The 15,162-nt window shown below is 44.9% G+C and overlaps 1 pseudogene; it reads left to right on the top strand.

Moving 5' to 3' along the window:
• The first annotated feature begins 6,686 nt into the window (after positions 1 to 6,686).
• LOC131748174 (MOB kinase activator 1A pseudogene) lies at positions 6,687 to 14,493 on the top strand (annotated as a pseudogene).
• The last annotated feature ends 669 nt before the right edge of the window (positions 14,494 to 15,162 follow it).

Below are 15,162 nucleotides of genomic sequence, written 5' to 3'. Positions count from 1 at the left end.
CACTGCGGTTTTGATTTGCCTTTGTTTCCCTGATGGATTAGTGAGGTCAAGCGCCCTTTCCTACCTTTTGGCCATTTGTATCTCTTCTTTGTAGAAATTTAGGTCTTCTGCCCATTTTTTAATTGAGGGCTGTTTTTCTTTGGCTGTTGAGTTGTATGACTTACTTATAAATATTGGGTATTGAAGCCTTATGAGATATACGGTTTGAAAATACTTCCCCCCATTCTGCAGATCGCCTTTTCACTCTGTTGATTGTTCCCTTGGCTTTGCAGAAGCTTTTGCTTTTGATACAATTTCGCTTGTCCGCTTTTGCTTTTGTTGCCTGTGCTTTTGCTGACCTATCCACAAAATAACTGCCCAGATCAACGTCAGGAAGCTTTTTCCCCGTGTTTTCTTCTGGTAGTTTTACAGTTTCAGGTTTAATGTTTAAATCTTAATCCATCTTGAGGTGTTTTTTTTTTTTTTTTTAATATGGGGTGAGATCATCTCAGTCTTCTGCATGTAGACATCCAGTTTTCCCAGCGCCATGTATTGAAGAGAGTATCTTTTCCCCGTTGGGTGTTCTTATAGCAGCCTTGTCAAAGATCAGTTGACCATAGATGTATGGATTTATTTCTGGGCTCTCTGTTCTGTTCCTTTGGTCTCTATGTCTGTTTTTAATGCCAGTATCATGCTATTTTCATTACTGTAGCCTTGCCGTATATTTTGAAATCAGGAAGTGTGATTCTCATTTCTCAGGCTTGCTTTGGCTACTTGGGGTCTTCAACTTGTTAAGATTTGTTTTGCGACCTAACGTGATCTATCCTGGAGAAGGTTCTGTATACACCCGAGAAGAACGTGTGTTCTTCTCCTCTTGGATGCTAACTACTGTATATGTCTGTTATGTCAGTTTGGTCTATAGTGTTCTCACATCCGCTGTTTCCTTCTTGATTTTCTGTCTGGATGTTCTATCTACTTTCATAAGTAGAAGTCTCCTATGATTGAAGTCTCCTACTATTACTGTCCTGCTGTCAGTTTCTGCCTTTAGATCTGTCAGTATTTTTTCCAACTTAATGGTTGCATGATTGACAAGTAAAAATTTTGTATATTTAAGACATACAACATGAAGATCTATCAATATCTGCTTTATGTATTTAGGCATGTATATATTTATAAATGTTATATCACCCTGTTGCATTGACCCTTTTATCATTATGCAGTGATCTTCTTTGTCTCCAAAGACAGTTTTAGACTCAAAGTCGATTTTGTCTGATATAAGTGTAGTTTACCCTTGCCAGGCTGGAGAGGCTGAGCCAAGCTGGACAGGGCTAATATGAGAGCATCCCTTTGGGGGCCCCAGCCTGTAACCCCACCTTTTAAAACTATGGTGCTGCTCCACCAGGGTCAAGGACAGGAACGTGGCACTCTCCATGCTCCTACTACAGTCCACCTGGCACCAGCGTCACATGAAAAAAAAGAAAAAAAAAAAGAGCCAGTGCCTAGAATTGCCTCTCTTTTTCTCTCCTACAGCAACCTAAACATATGTCCAATAAATACATATCCATGTCAACCAGCTCTTGTGGGAGTAATAAGTTGACATGAGCAAAAGCTAATACATGAGTTTCATGCTAAGGAGGCTTGAGAGGCTAATAGGCTTTTCTGGTTTTTTTTTTTTTTTCCCTCAACTAATATGTTGACCTGTACCTGTGAATCCATACGGCTCACGTATGCCACAGAATCTAACAGGAGGAAGGACGTGCAATGCAAAAAAAAATTAAAAATGGAGGAGGAACAAACGAGGCTGTCAGAGGAGATATGGGTATGGATTTATCACAGTATTTTTGGGTGGCTGTCAGTGGATCAGCTCAGAATTCAGTTCAAGATTCGGTATCTGGGCATTGTCCTATGTAGGCCCTCCTTACGTAGCTCTCAGAGCTTGTAGCCCTCCAAAGAAGCTCATGATCCAAAAGATTTCTCAAAACAGCTTGTGTATAATGATAAGAAATGCTTTGTGCGCTCCCTTTTTTAAAAGCGTATATATACATTTAGAAAATAATCGACAATCTAGAGCTGTTGCCTTAACCTTTGGGGTCCTCTTCTCATGTGTAAAATGAAGTGGTTGGAGCAGATTATCTGGCTTTGTGGACCAAGATAATTTCTTTTGTTCATTCGGGTTTTTTTCTAAATTGAAGTATGGTTGCTGTACAGTATTACATATGTTATAGATGTACAGTGTAGTGATTCACAGTTTTTAACGGACCGAGATAATTTAAATCTGGAAGATTTTTTCATAAATATCTGAAAAATCTGGGTGTGAGGAGACTATATTAAAGTGTCATCTTAATGATCTCTAACCAGAAACAAAGAGCTTTATCCTTTCGTTCAGAACAACATGAAGTTCTTCTACCTTGGAGATAAGCAGACTTTTTAGGAGCTTGGATCCATGCGTTTAGAAAATAATTTACTCCTCTGTATTAAAGAGTTCCTGGTTTCCAGGCAGGGGTGCAGCTGCCTCCCAAAGTATAAGCCTTTTGCCCCATTGTCACCCAAGATTAGTGCTCTAAGGAAAGAGTTGTTTGCTCTCCTTTTAAACAGTCACCTTATTGTTTCTTTCTTTCTTCCACCCCCCTCACCCCCCCACCCCCACCCCCACCCCCAATCCAAACAGTAATTGAATGAGGCACTCATTTATCTGCAGTTTAATTGTCCGTTGCCATCTTGCCTCCAAGAGTTTCAAATGTTCAAATGGGTTACTGAAACAGCACTTTCTGTTAGGGAAAAAGGTTACATTGACTGCCCCCTCCCTCTCAGAACATATTAACTCTATGTATTAAGGGACTGGCTGGAGTTTTTTTTCCTAGTCAACACCAAGAATGGCGTGGATCAGTGAACACCTCGATAGGCTCGAGAGCAAAAGTATTATACAGCCCTTAATATATATTTTAATATTTATCAACTATTGCTTGTCAGTGTTGTATCCCAGTATCTCTGTTTCTTTCACTTACCCATGTAAATGGACCAACCAAATTCAATGGAAAATTTGAACAAAAAGCACTTTTTATTGAAATATAATTGATGTACAATATTATTTAAGTTACAGGTGTACAATATAGTGATTCACAACTTTTAAAGGTTATACTCCATCTACAGTTATTATAGAATATTGGCTGTATTCCCTCTGTACAATATATCCTTGTAGCTTCTTTTATACATAATAGTTTGTACCTCCTACTCCTCTATCCCTATGTTTCTCCTCCCCCACTTCCCTGTCCCTGCTGGTAAACACTAGTGTCACTAGTGTGTCCTCTCTGTCTGTGAGTCTGCTTCTGTTTTGTTATGTTCACTAATTTGTTGTAATTTTTAGACTCTCTGTATAAGTAATATCATACAGTATGTGTCTTTGTCTGACTTATTTCACGTAGCATACCCTCTGAGTCTATCCATGTTGCCCCAGATGGCAAACTTTCATTCTTTTTTATGGCTGAGTAACATTCCATTGTATGAGTGTATGTATGTATGCGTACGCACATGCACACGGGGACACACACACACACACACACACACACACACACACACACACACACTACATCTTCTTTATCTGTTCATCTGTTGGTGGACACTTAGGTTGCTTCCATATCTTGGCAATTGTAAATAGTTCTGCTATGAACATTGGAATGCATGTATCTTTTCGAATTAGTGGGTTTTGTTTTTGTTTTTTTTTTACCCTATGTCCCAGCAATTCCCAGTGGAATTGCTGGGTCATATGGTAGTTCTATTTTTAGTTTTCTGAGAAACCTCCATACCGTTTTCCACAGTAGCTGCACCAATTTACATTTCCTCCCACAGTGTACAAGAGTTCCCTCTTCTCCATATCCTTGACAACATTTGTTATTTGTGTTCTTTTTGATGATAGCCATTCTGACAGGCGTGAGGTGATACCTCATTGTGGTTTTGATTTTCATTTCCCGGATGATTAGTGCTGTTGAGCACCTTTTCCTATCAGCCATCTGCATTTTCTCTTTGGAAAAATGCCTATTCAGGTCTTCTGCCTGTTTTTTTTTTTTTTTTTTGGTTTGTTTATTTTGTTTCTGTTTTTCAGTTTTTTGCCTGTGCGGCACGTGGGATCTTAGTTCCCCGACCAGGGATCGAACCCGTGTCCCCTGCGTTGGAAGTGTAGAGTCTTAACTGCTGGACCGCCGGGGAAGTCCCTTCTGTCTGTTTTTTTAGTTGGGTTTTTTTTTAAATGTTGAGTTGTATGAGCTATTTATATATTTTAGATATTAACCCCTTATCAGTCATATGATTTGGCAAATATTTTCTCATTCAGTAGGTTGTCTTTTTGTTTTGTCGACGGTTTCCTTTGCTATACGAAAGCTTTTAAGTTTAATTAGGTCCCTTTTAAAAAAAATTTTATTTCCTTAGGTTTAGGAGACAGATCAAAAAATATTGCTGTGATTTCTGTCGGAGAGTGTGAGCAAGAAGGAATTTGAATTATCACCAGTAGAATGGTAGACTACATACATTTTAACGTTATGAAACTGTCTTTAGAAGCAAGAAAATAAGATCTAATTAATTGTCAAGCACTAATAAATGTTTCTGGTTTTTAAAAAAATTACATTTATTTATTCATTTATGTTTGGCTGTGTTTGGTCTTCGTTGCTGTGCGTGGGCTTTCTCCAGTCGTGGCGAGCGGGGGCTGCTCTTTGTTGCGGTGCGCGGGCTTCTCATGGCGGTGGCTTCTCTTGTTGTGGAGCACGGGCTCTAGGCGCTCGGGCTTCAGTAGTTGTGGCTCGCGGGCTCTGGAGCGCAGGCTCAGTCGTTGTGGCGCACGGGCTTGGTTGCTCCGCGGCATGTGGGATCTTCCAGGACCAGGGCGGGAACCCGTGTCCCCTGCATTGGCGGGCAGATCCTTCACCACTGCGCCACCGGGGAAGTCCCAGTGTTTCTGTTTTTAAATACGCTCCTCGGTTCCTGGTCCCCGCTGACCCCCTAGCCTGGCATTGCTGCCCAGATCTTGATTTCCTTAGAGAGTGAGTAGAGTTGGGGGCTAGAAGGAATCCTAACAGATCCTGAGGAAGAAAACCAGTGAATGTTCCTTCTGGTTTTGCCACTAGTATGCGGAGTGCATGCATTTATACACACAGAAGAGTGCCCGGAGTCTTCACTTAGAGTCATTCTGTGTCTGATTGCTTTCTAAAGGAATCTGTGTAGCTACATTCACAGATTCACTCTTTTGTTATCTGAAAGTAGAAAATGAGTGCAGTAGTGCAATTAAGAGCTCACATGTTAGGTGTGAAAAGAAGAAGGGCCGATGGTGGTACTTGGTTTGTTGCACGTGTTAGAGCGTGTTTGATCTTATTTCTGAGAATAGCGTTTAAATAATAAGGTTGGTCATTTCATTTCATAGTTATTTGTTTTTTACATGGGTTTGGACATCTACATTAAGAATCATAAAGCGCTTTTTAAAATATATTTTCTTGGCCGCTGCGCCGCGCAGCACGTGCCTGCAGTCTTGGCTCCCCGACCAGGGATCAGACCCACGCCCCTTGCGTTGGCGGCACGGAGTCTTAACCACTGGACCACCAGGGAAGTCCCTCAGAGCATTTTAAAAAGTAGATTCATTGGCTCATTCGTATTGGGGAATGAATTAGGGATAGCCAGTTGTCAACCATCCCCTGAAAAAGATGTTCACATAAAAGTAGCAAAAATTGGGAATTCCCTGGCGCCCCAGTGGTTAGGACTCAGTGCTTTCACTGCCGAGGGCGTGAGTTCAGTCCCTGGTCGGGGAACTAAGATCCCGCAAGGCACACAGCAAGGCCGGGGTGGGGGGGGGCGGGGGGAAGCAGAAATTGTAGAAGGGGGAAAAGACTAAAGAAAATACACAGTGACTGCGGAGGGGACAAGGATGTAAAAAACCTGGGGTATTGTGTGATGTTGGGACAATGCAGATCGCTGGACTTTTGTATTACATTTATTTTATCACAGGTCCCTTGGTTAAGAAAATCTTTGCACGCGGTCACTTCTCTCTCAGTGTGCCTTCTTCAGACAGTGACCCCCCCAGGCGAGTCTCTAAAGGAGCAGTTGCTCAAATTAGTTACATTCAAGGACTTTGATTTCTTCGGTTTAGCCCAAGGCTCTTTAACCTCAGCAGCAGCAGAGTATGTCGGATACTGGTGCACTCAAGGAGTGTGTCACCCCAAGACAAAAAAGCAGAGTGCCGTGCATCCATCGCTTCCTGTGCCACTGCCCGCGTTCTAGGTCTTAATACCTTCGACCCGTGGCCAGGGCTCCTCATCTGGTTGACTTCCCTTTAGTCTCTTTCTCACCCCTCCAGTAAATCCTCCATGCTGACTCTAATTGTGCAGCTTTCCAGAACCAAGACCCAGCATGGCATTCTTCCTTCATTGGATTTCTGCAGCTAGAAAAAAAAAAACCCAGCTTCTCAGCTGGCCATTGAAAACCTCCCACAGTCTTCCCCTGACCTGCCTTTTCTACTCTGTCTTCTTTACTCCCTGCGTTCTTACACAACTCCATGCTGTTGTAGCTACCGTTTCTGAATGCATCCTGCTCTCATCCACTTTCTGGGTCAAGCTCAAGCTTGCTCCTCAGCCTTGCTGCTAACCCCATCCCTTACTGCCATTCTGACCATGGAGTCCTGCCCGTCCTCCATGACCTCGTTCACATAATTCCCTAGAGAACCCGCCCAGATGTCTGCAGTTGGAAGCAACCTACCTTTGGCTTATATTCCCAGAACGCCTCGCACATTTTTCAGAAAGCTCTTCAACAGCTGGCCTTTTCGTCAGTTAACTACCACTGCCTCCCTCTCGCCAGATGATGAGCGCCTTCGGGGCAAAGCCTGTGCTGTAAGCATCATTGTGTCCCTGTTAGTACCTAGCACAGCATGGATATTTGATGGGGATTCAGGAAACATTTGGTGACAACCTAAGATGAGATTACAGGAAGAATATCACACAAGTAATATCCAGGAGGTAATACTGAACATCCTGTTTGTTAGTTTTAATGGTACCTTTATCTCTGGCCCCATCTGTAAGACTTAGGCAATAAAGAACTTGGTAGGTAAAACACTTCTATCCCCTTTACTGAAGATTGTCATTCTAGCTACTTATGCGAAGTCTTTATTAGAAAGGTCAAAGTCAAATAGCAGAAACAGTTGAGATTGGCATTTTAAATAGAATTTGGTGTTCCCCAGGTGTAACGAAGATTTCTAGTATGTGATTATTGAAAGTCAGTTCTCCTACCATTGTGTAATATATTTTTTAGCTCATTGGTCAGGTGTTCCTCCTTGTTTGTTTTTAGAACCCTCTCCCTCCCGTACCATGGCAAACAGGCCAGAGGGAGGGTTAGTAAAGAGTACTGGTAACTGTCACTTAGGTATCTTTTTATCATGTTCTGAGCACTTTACTGTATTTTTAGGTGGTTTAAACTTTCTAAAATCTCTTCAAGGAAGGACTTGTTTCCCTTCTGTGAATGATGAATATCAGGCTCAAAGAGCTTAACGTTTCTCGTCTCAGCTCTAGCAGTCAGCAAATGGCAGAACCAGGTTCCAATCCAGATTTTCTGACTCAGAATAGCCCACTACTCGACCTTGGACGAGGGAATGAGGAAGAGTTGGTCTGTAGAAATATCATCTGCAGTCCATCCCCAGACCCGGCCGATAGTCCCAGAATATATCTAACCTCGAAAGAAATCCTTGTAATGACTAGGTTTCCCTGTATAACCAAGCTTATCTCTTTGTGTTTCAGCAATACCTGTATTACACTAAAAAATACCTGTGACCATTTTCCAAGATTTAGTGGGGTCTGTTCTCTGGAAGAAGGAAAAAATTATACCAGCGCTTATTAGAGCTCCAGAATGGGGAAGATGGAGTTAATGCAAGTCTTTGTGTAAATTATCAAATTATCTTGACCTTCAAGAAAAGTTCAGAAGGAGCTTCCTTCATTCTCTCTTTCTATTATTTTCCGTTTTCACCACCTTTTTCTCAACACCAAAGAAATGTTTCTGCGGAGCCCCACTCTTGAGAGCAGCCTGTCCAGGTCCTTAGCTCCGCCTTCTCCCGTGTTCAGAGCCATCCATATCTTTGCCTTCATGATCCTCCAATTCAGTATTTCTTAGGGAGGCTTTCCTTTGCTCTCTTTTTGTCCTTCTCCTCACGGGACCAGCAGGTCATGAGATGCCCTCTCTCTATGTCTGCCAACCTAGCTGTACTTCCCAAGTCCAGATTGGGCTGTGTGATGTGGCAAATACAAGCATGCTCTTCGAGATAAGGGAAAAGGATATTAAAATTGAGATTGTCCCAGATCCTTTGGATGTATGGCACCATACCCATCTGTGTATGTTTTGTGTTCCTTTATTCTGTAGCTGTAACTTAACCTTCACATGAGAGCAGAGAAGAGGGACTTGGATACCCCCACTCCTGACTAGATATGCGATTTAATTCCGTTACTTCTTCTTATTCACAACACCTCTCCACAGATTCCCTTGGAAAATAGAGACTGGCTAATGTAGACGTGTTTCACGGATATGTCATCACTCTCTTTAGAGTGACCTCACTCCAAATTCTTGCACATAGCATTCAATACATATTATTGTTGAATGAATGAACGGACGAATTAAATATTGTTGAACGAATGAATGAACGAATTGAAATGAAGCTGAGTTTATTTTAACTGCAGCACACAGGTGCTCTTTGTGGTTAATATTCTTCTGTTGTCCATTCGCTGATCTTGGCATGCGCGGCCCGCAAAGGTGAGGCAAAAGCTAAGCCAGACTCTGAATTTTCCTGATAGTGTCTCTGGTGAGGTTGGGCTACTTAGTGACCTTAGTGAGATGTAAAAATCTCAAATGCTTCTGATCTGCATCTCTCTCCCTCATCCGCACTGATGACTCAGCCCCGGTTTTATTTAATGGAGACCCCTGGGATGTTGGGAATTTCCCCACTCTGCATCTTTATCACTGCAGGCTTACACCAAGACTCAAGGTGCTTTTGTTTTATGACTTAAATCTGTATTATCCAGATGCTGACCTGTTTTTCTCTGCACTAAGTGAACTCAGACTTGCCCTGAAACTCAAGATATGACCCTAGAAATGTAAAAGGAGCCTTTATGAGAGGCAAAAACACATCTTCATTCTGCTGCCTGCCCAGCAAATTCGTTAGCGCGTTCCCACGTCTAAAAGGAGGGTAAATGCTGAAGGTAGATGACTCACTGTGAAGTGTAAAGTTAATTAAAGTCGTTGGCAGATGTTATATGACAACAGGGGACTCCGTGGAGTCTTAGTACCTACTCAGTACCTTTCATATGTCTTGTGGTTGGGTGGTCAGACATGACGCAGCCTACACTTGAGTTGTCTCTTGCTCCTTTTCATTTCTTCCAGTGGTCATGCAAGATTGTTAATGTTGTTTTCAAAGAAATTCTAGATCGGTTACTTACACCGCTGAATCAGGCTAGCTGGAGATCACGATCCTTTTGCTTTCCCTTGTCAGTGATGTCACGACTGGGCCCGAGGCTCACGGTTTTTGGTGTTCGCCATCTCAGGACGTCTTTATCCCACGTTCCTTCCTTAGGTCTTTGTGTGAGTCTCACGTGATGGTGAGGAGATGGCCGAGATGAAGGGAAGCCGTAGGGGCTCAGGAGGGGGCATTCCAAGCTGAGCGAGGAGCATAAACAGTGGTGTCAGGGAGGAACAGCACAGGATGCTTGGGAAACTGCAAACAGTTGCGCGACTTCTGTAATAAGTCCAGAAATGGGAGGAGATGAAGCCGGACAGGTCGGCAAGGCCAGGTGGGGAAGGACAGGGCCAAGCGGGGAGGGACAAGGTCACAGTGCAGTGCTGTGTTGGGGCCTCCTCATCTGGTACAGGAGCCCCCCAGGGGTGAGCCAGGAGCGATGCTGTTAGACTTACACTTACAAAAAAAAAAATTAATTTAAAAACCACCAGGGAATTTGTCCAGTGGTTAGGACTCCATGTTCCCACTGCAGGGGGCCCGGGTTCTGTTCCTGGTCGGGGAGCTAAGATCCTGCAAGCCGCGCGGTGCAGCAAAAAAAGAAAAAACAATTACACTTACGTGCGTGACTCAGGCAGTTGTGTGTGTGTGTGTGGGGGGGGACTTTGAAAAGCACAGACCTGGAAGAAGAAAGTCAGATGGGGAGGGAGCATGGAAGCCCAGGAAAGAGATGATAAGGGCCTACTACAGGAGGGTAATAGAAATGGGGAGGATGGGCTGAATCTGAGGGATATTTGAGGGGGTGGAGGGGCGGGCGGGGGGGCGGCGCCTGTTTGGCTGGCTGGTTGGGTGGATCTGGGCAGGGAAGGAACGACCCCCAGTTCTGGTGGGTGCAGGGCGGGACCGCGGCTGTTGGCAGCTGGGACCGACAGCTCAGGAGGGGCAGCGGCAGGGCCGTCCTTCAATTCAGCAGGATTGACAGAGGGGCTTCCTCGAGGTCAGGTAGCTGGAAGACGGTGAACGGGGCGCAGGAGGCGTTGGGTTTGAGGTTCTGCTGACACACCCACGGACAAATGTCTGACGGTGGGGAGCGGAACTTTGAAGCTGGCAGGAGGGGTGTGGGCCAGAGATAACAGGTCTGGGCGTCACCAGCTCACGGCTGGTATCCGAAACCGAGAGTCCATTTATCTACCCGGGGAGCACGTGGCAGAAGGAGAGCAATGGGCTCGGTAAAACTCCAGAAGGTGTAAACATTGAAATGTTTATATAATTCCCTTTACCGTTTAATAGGTAATCATCCGTGCGCATTATATGAAACCCAAAGGGTCTGAAAGGCACGTAGAGAACAGTGAGTCTTTCTCCAGCCTTGTCCCCTGGCTGTAGTGCTCCCAGCGCTGGGGGCTGCCTGCCCCCTTTATTGGTCTCTTGTGTATCGTTTCACAGGTATTCTCTACATATGCAAATATTTGCAAATATGTTTGTGGTTGTTGGGATTATTTCACACAGTGCCGTCTAGTGTTCATTCTGGTCGAGCCGCCGTCCTGGGGACCCACCCTTGGGCCGATGTCTTGACAGTCAGTGAGAACTAGACCTCTGAGGCTTGCAGGAGAGGTGTCAGCCAGAGATACCAGAGCTATAAGGCATCAGCTCACAGGTGGCAGTTGAAACAGTGAGAGTGGATTATCTAGTCAGGGAGTGCTTATTTCCTCCTAGAAATGCAGCAGAGAGGGGGAAGAGAGGAGTGCACGACGGAAAGAAAAAGGGGGAGAGAGGGTGTGAACCCGAGGAGGAGTGAAGAATAGGAGAGAGGGACGTTATTGCTTTTAAGAAAATAAATTGTTAGAGGGGAAAAAAAGAGAACGGTTCATGTTGTGTTTTGTTCCAGGTAGCCAAGGGGGGTGGGGGAAATAAAGCATTATGATAAAACGGAAAGCATAGGGCTTTTGGAAGAGGTGGAGGGACAGACGCCACGGAGACACACTTTCTCTGCTTGTTTAATTTCCTTAAGACTGAACATTCTGGGAAGTCTCGCGAAGCCTTGTAAACTAGAGGCCTCTCAGTAGTATGCACTGAAAATACATGGGACGTTTTCCTTCTAGAAACATTCTAGCGACATCCTCCTGCATTTGAATGAAGCGGCCTCATGATGTCAGAAAGCAGGGCACTCCAGCTCGGAGGACGTTCTGGGCAGTGGCTTGCTGGCCTCTAGCGGCCAGGAAGGAACCTCGCCGCTGCCGGCTCCGCCTGGCTTCACTGTGACTTCAGCGAGGAGAGGGGGATGTGGACAGGGGTTTATGCGAAGGGTCTTAGCTACTAACCACGTGGAGGGCTTCTTGGCAATACCGGAGACTGTTGGCTTCTTTATCCAAACCCCCATTTACCTGGATAACAAACTTGCTTTGGCCCAGAACAGCTTATGGAGGCAGCATTTAGGCCCAGACTCCAATTCCTTGTTTCTGAGATGTAGGCAGTATTCTAAAGAGAGCGCTTTCCAGTTTCTCTGGTGAAAGGTGCCGAAGTAGATGGCAGGGAAGACAGGTTTGGAGCAGACTCGTGATCACGGGAGGAAGAAAGTCATATGGAAATAACGTAAACCAAACAAGTGTGTGAACTACAGAGGAGGATATACATAGACAGCATTATTTGGGGGAAAACTCAGTGATCGTGTGGCCTCCGTCATAGTTTCTTGAGCAGCCTTTGCAACCTCTCCAAGCTTCAGCTTGCCCGTCTGGGAATAACGGTACGTCCCGCGTGTGTGCGTCGCCGAGCTTACACGAGTCGGAACGCGAAGGGCTTACTTTACCTTTCACCGTGCAGGAGTGACACTCATGAAAGTTTTAATAAATTTAGCTATGAGCATCCTTTTACTGCTTTAGTAGTAGTATTCTCTAGGAGATACAGTCCCATCTTCAGTTTTAGGACAGACCGGGAGAATCTTTCCCTAAATGGAACTTCTGCTTGACAGTTTATACAGGTCTTCAAGTACATGTTGATCCCCCTTAATTAATTTAAGGCAGCGCCTAAAATTCCTCATAAAGTGCTCCTCGAATAGATGGAATGCTCCTTCTTCTAAGGGGAAGGATGTACTTGAATGGCCTCTTGATAGGAAGGTGCTACAGAAGGGATCTAAGTGGGCTTTGAGGGGGTTGACAAAATGGACTTCTTAGCCCCTGCAGGCCTAAAATTTTAAATCGCACGGCTCTCCGACCTGCTTATTGCCTGCAAATTCATGCGCGGAGGTAGACAGGCAGCAGAGGAGACCGAGAGACACACCTCTGCACAAGCCCGTGGTTGACCCCGCCTTCCACTCTGGAGGGAAACTCCATTCTTTCCTCCTCAGAGAGGGGCACTCCGGTCCCTCCCCTTTCACACAGGGGTGCTCCTGCAGTGGCACAGAGGATGCCCGTGACAGCAGCCCCCCTCCCAGCGTCACGCGCCAAAGCATGCTTTCCGAGTGGAGGAAAGGTGGGCATCGGGCCGAAGGAAATCAGACGAGTAAGACTTTGCAGGATGACTGGAAAAACGAAGAGACCTAAGTAAATGACTGATGGTGGAAACTGGCAGGGATGATTTAGATGTCAGTCTGATCTTTGCATGATATAAACGTTATAACTTCTAGTGTCCTGGCAGAAAACAATACCAATAATGTCACATAATCTGTCAGTGCTGTCTGATGGCAATAGCGGTAATAGAACGCTGTGATTAGTGTGCAGAGGGAGAAACTATACATGCTTGTATTGTGACACAGAACCCGCATATACTTCGTTCTCCTTTATGGAAGGGTAGACTAACAAGTTGGTGATTTGACTGTAGTAGACAATGATGATGGACTGTGAATTCCTGAGGAGAATGCATCACTATAAATCGGCAAGCATTTCAGTGCAGAAGACCTTAGAGGCTGGAATTACAGGGCAGAGTCACAGTAATATCAAAAGAGCTCATATTATTGAGCACTTAACCGAATGGGATGCTGTGCCACGTGCTTTCCGTGCGTTATCTCATTTATTTGCTCCTTGGGACCTGTAGCACGTGTTCATATTTGGCAGCTGTGGATACTGGGGTTCTTTGGAGAATTTCTTTCTTTCCCTTCATACATATAATTTAGCACAGTTCACAAGGATATATTTATTTGTTTGGGTACTTGATTGGCATCCAACATTACAATGGCAATGTAGGTGAAGCCTTTTCTTGTGCCATGTAGCTGGGTCCATTTTCCTGGCTGGGGAGGTGGGGGAAGCAACACAGGCGTTGTCACCGAGTTTCACCCCCTGCTCAGAGCGGCGCTAGCCTGGGTTTTGCTGCCCGCAGACTGAGGACCCGTCTACCCCTCCCGATTCCCAAGTGCTGCCTCTGAATCCTCACTGCACTGCAGTCTAGTGGCCTCTCCCTCCCCCACCTCCACCCTCACCCTCAAGAAGAAGAGCTTCCTCTTCAGCAGCCGTTCTTCTCATACGTTCAAGTCCAAGAAGAACATCCCTGAAGGAGCTCCTCAGTACGAACACCTAAAACCTGCAGAAGCACCATAGGAAGTGAGAACATGAAGGGAACTGTCATGTTGTCCTCAGGAAGAGGACCCCAGTCAGTGGATGACAGTTAACACTGTGGGTTTCTTCAGCCAGATCAGAACTGTGCGCTGAAACAAGCTGTCTAGTCACGGCTGCAGGTCCAAGATCGGAAAGCCATTCAGAAGATGGTGCTAATTTTGACACCAGGCACAAGTTCTGCTCCGAAATAGATTGACCCTTTGATGATTTGAGTTCAGGATGAACTTGACCGGGCAACTCTTTTTCCTTCTCAGACTGGTGTCGCATTTCCCCCAAGTCTTATATCGTGTGGTAAAGACCGATAAAAAAAAAAAAAGCTGCCGTTCAGAGTTTACTGCCCATCTTTCTTACCGGCACTGTGATTCTGTGATGCAGCTGCCAGAAAAGGCCCACCGTAACGTGTCCTCTAAGTATTTTATCTTATTGGTTCAAGAGTTCAATTTGATTGATAGATGAGAGTTGGCACCACTTCAGCAATTCATTGAGCAGCTTGCATTGAAAGACTGATTTTTTTTTTAACATCTTTATTGGAGTATAACTGCTTTACAATGGTGTGTTAGTTCCTCCTTTACAACAAAGTGAATCAGTTATACATACACATATGTTCCCATATCTCTTCCCTCTAGCGTCTCCCTGCCTCCCACCCTCCCTATCCCACCCCTCTAGGTGGTCACAGAGCACCGAGCTGATCTCCCTGTGCTATGCGGCTGCTTCCCACTAGCTATCTGTTTTACGTTCAGTAGTGTATATGTGTCCCTGCCACTCTCTCACTTCGTCACAGCTTACCCTTCCCCCTCCCCATATCCTCAGGTCCATGCTCTAGTAGGTCTGTGTTTTATTCCCGTCCTACCACTAATCTCTTCATGACATTTTTTTTTTCTTAGATTCCATATGTATGTGGTAGCATGCGGTATTTGTTTTTCTCCTTCTGACTTACTTCACTCTGTTTGACAGACTCCAGGTCTTTCCACCTCACTACAAATAACTCAGTTTCATTTCTTTTCGTGGCTGAGTCATATTCCATTGTATATATGTGCCACATCGTCTTTATCCATTCATCTGTTGATGGACACTTTGGATACGTCCATGTCCTGGCTATCGTAAATAGAGCTGCAGTGAACATTGTGGTACCTGGCTCTTTTTGAATTATGGTTTTCTCAGGGTATATGCCCAGTA

The sequence above is a fragment of the Kogia breviceps genome, chromosome X (assembly GCF_026419965.1).
Source record: "Kogia breviceps isolate mKogBre1 chromosome X, mKogBre1 haplotype 1, whole genome shotgun sequence".
NCBI lineage: Eukaryota > Metazoa > Chordata > Mammalia > Artiodactyla > Physeteridae > Kogia > Kogia breviceps.
This window is presented reverse-complemented; position numbering and strand designations above follow the sequence as displayed.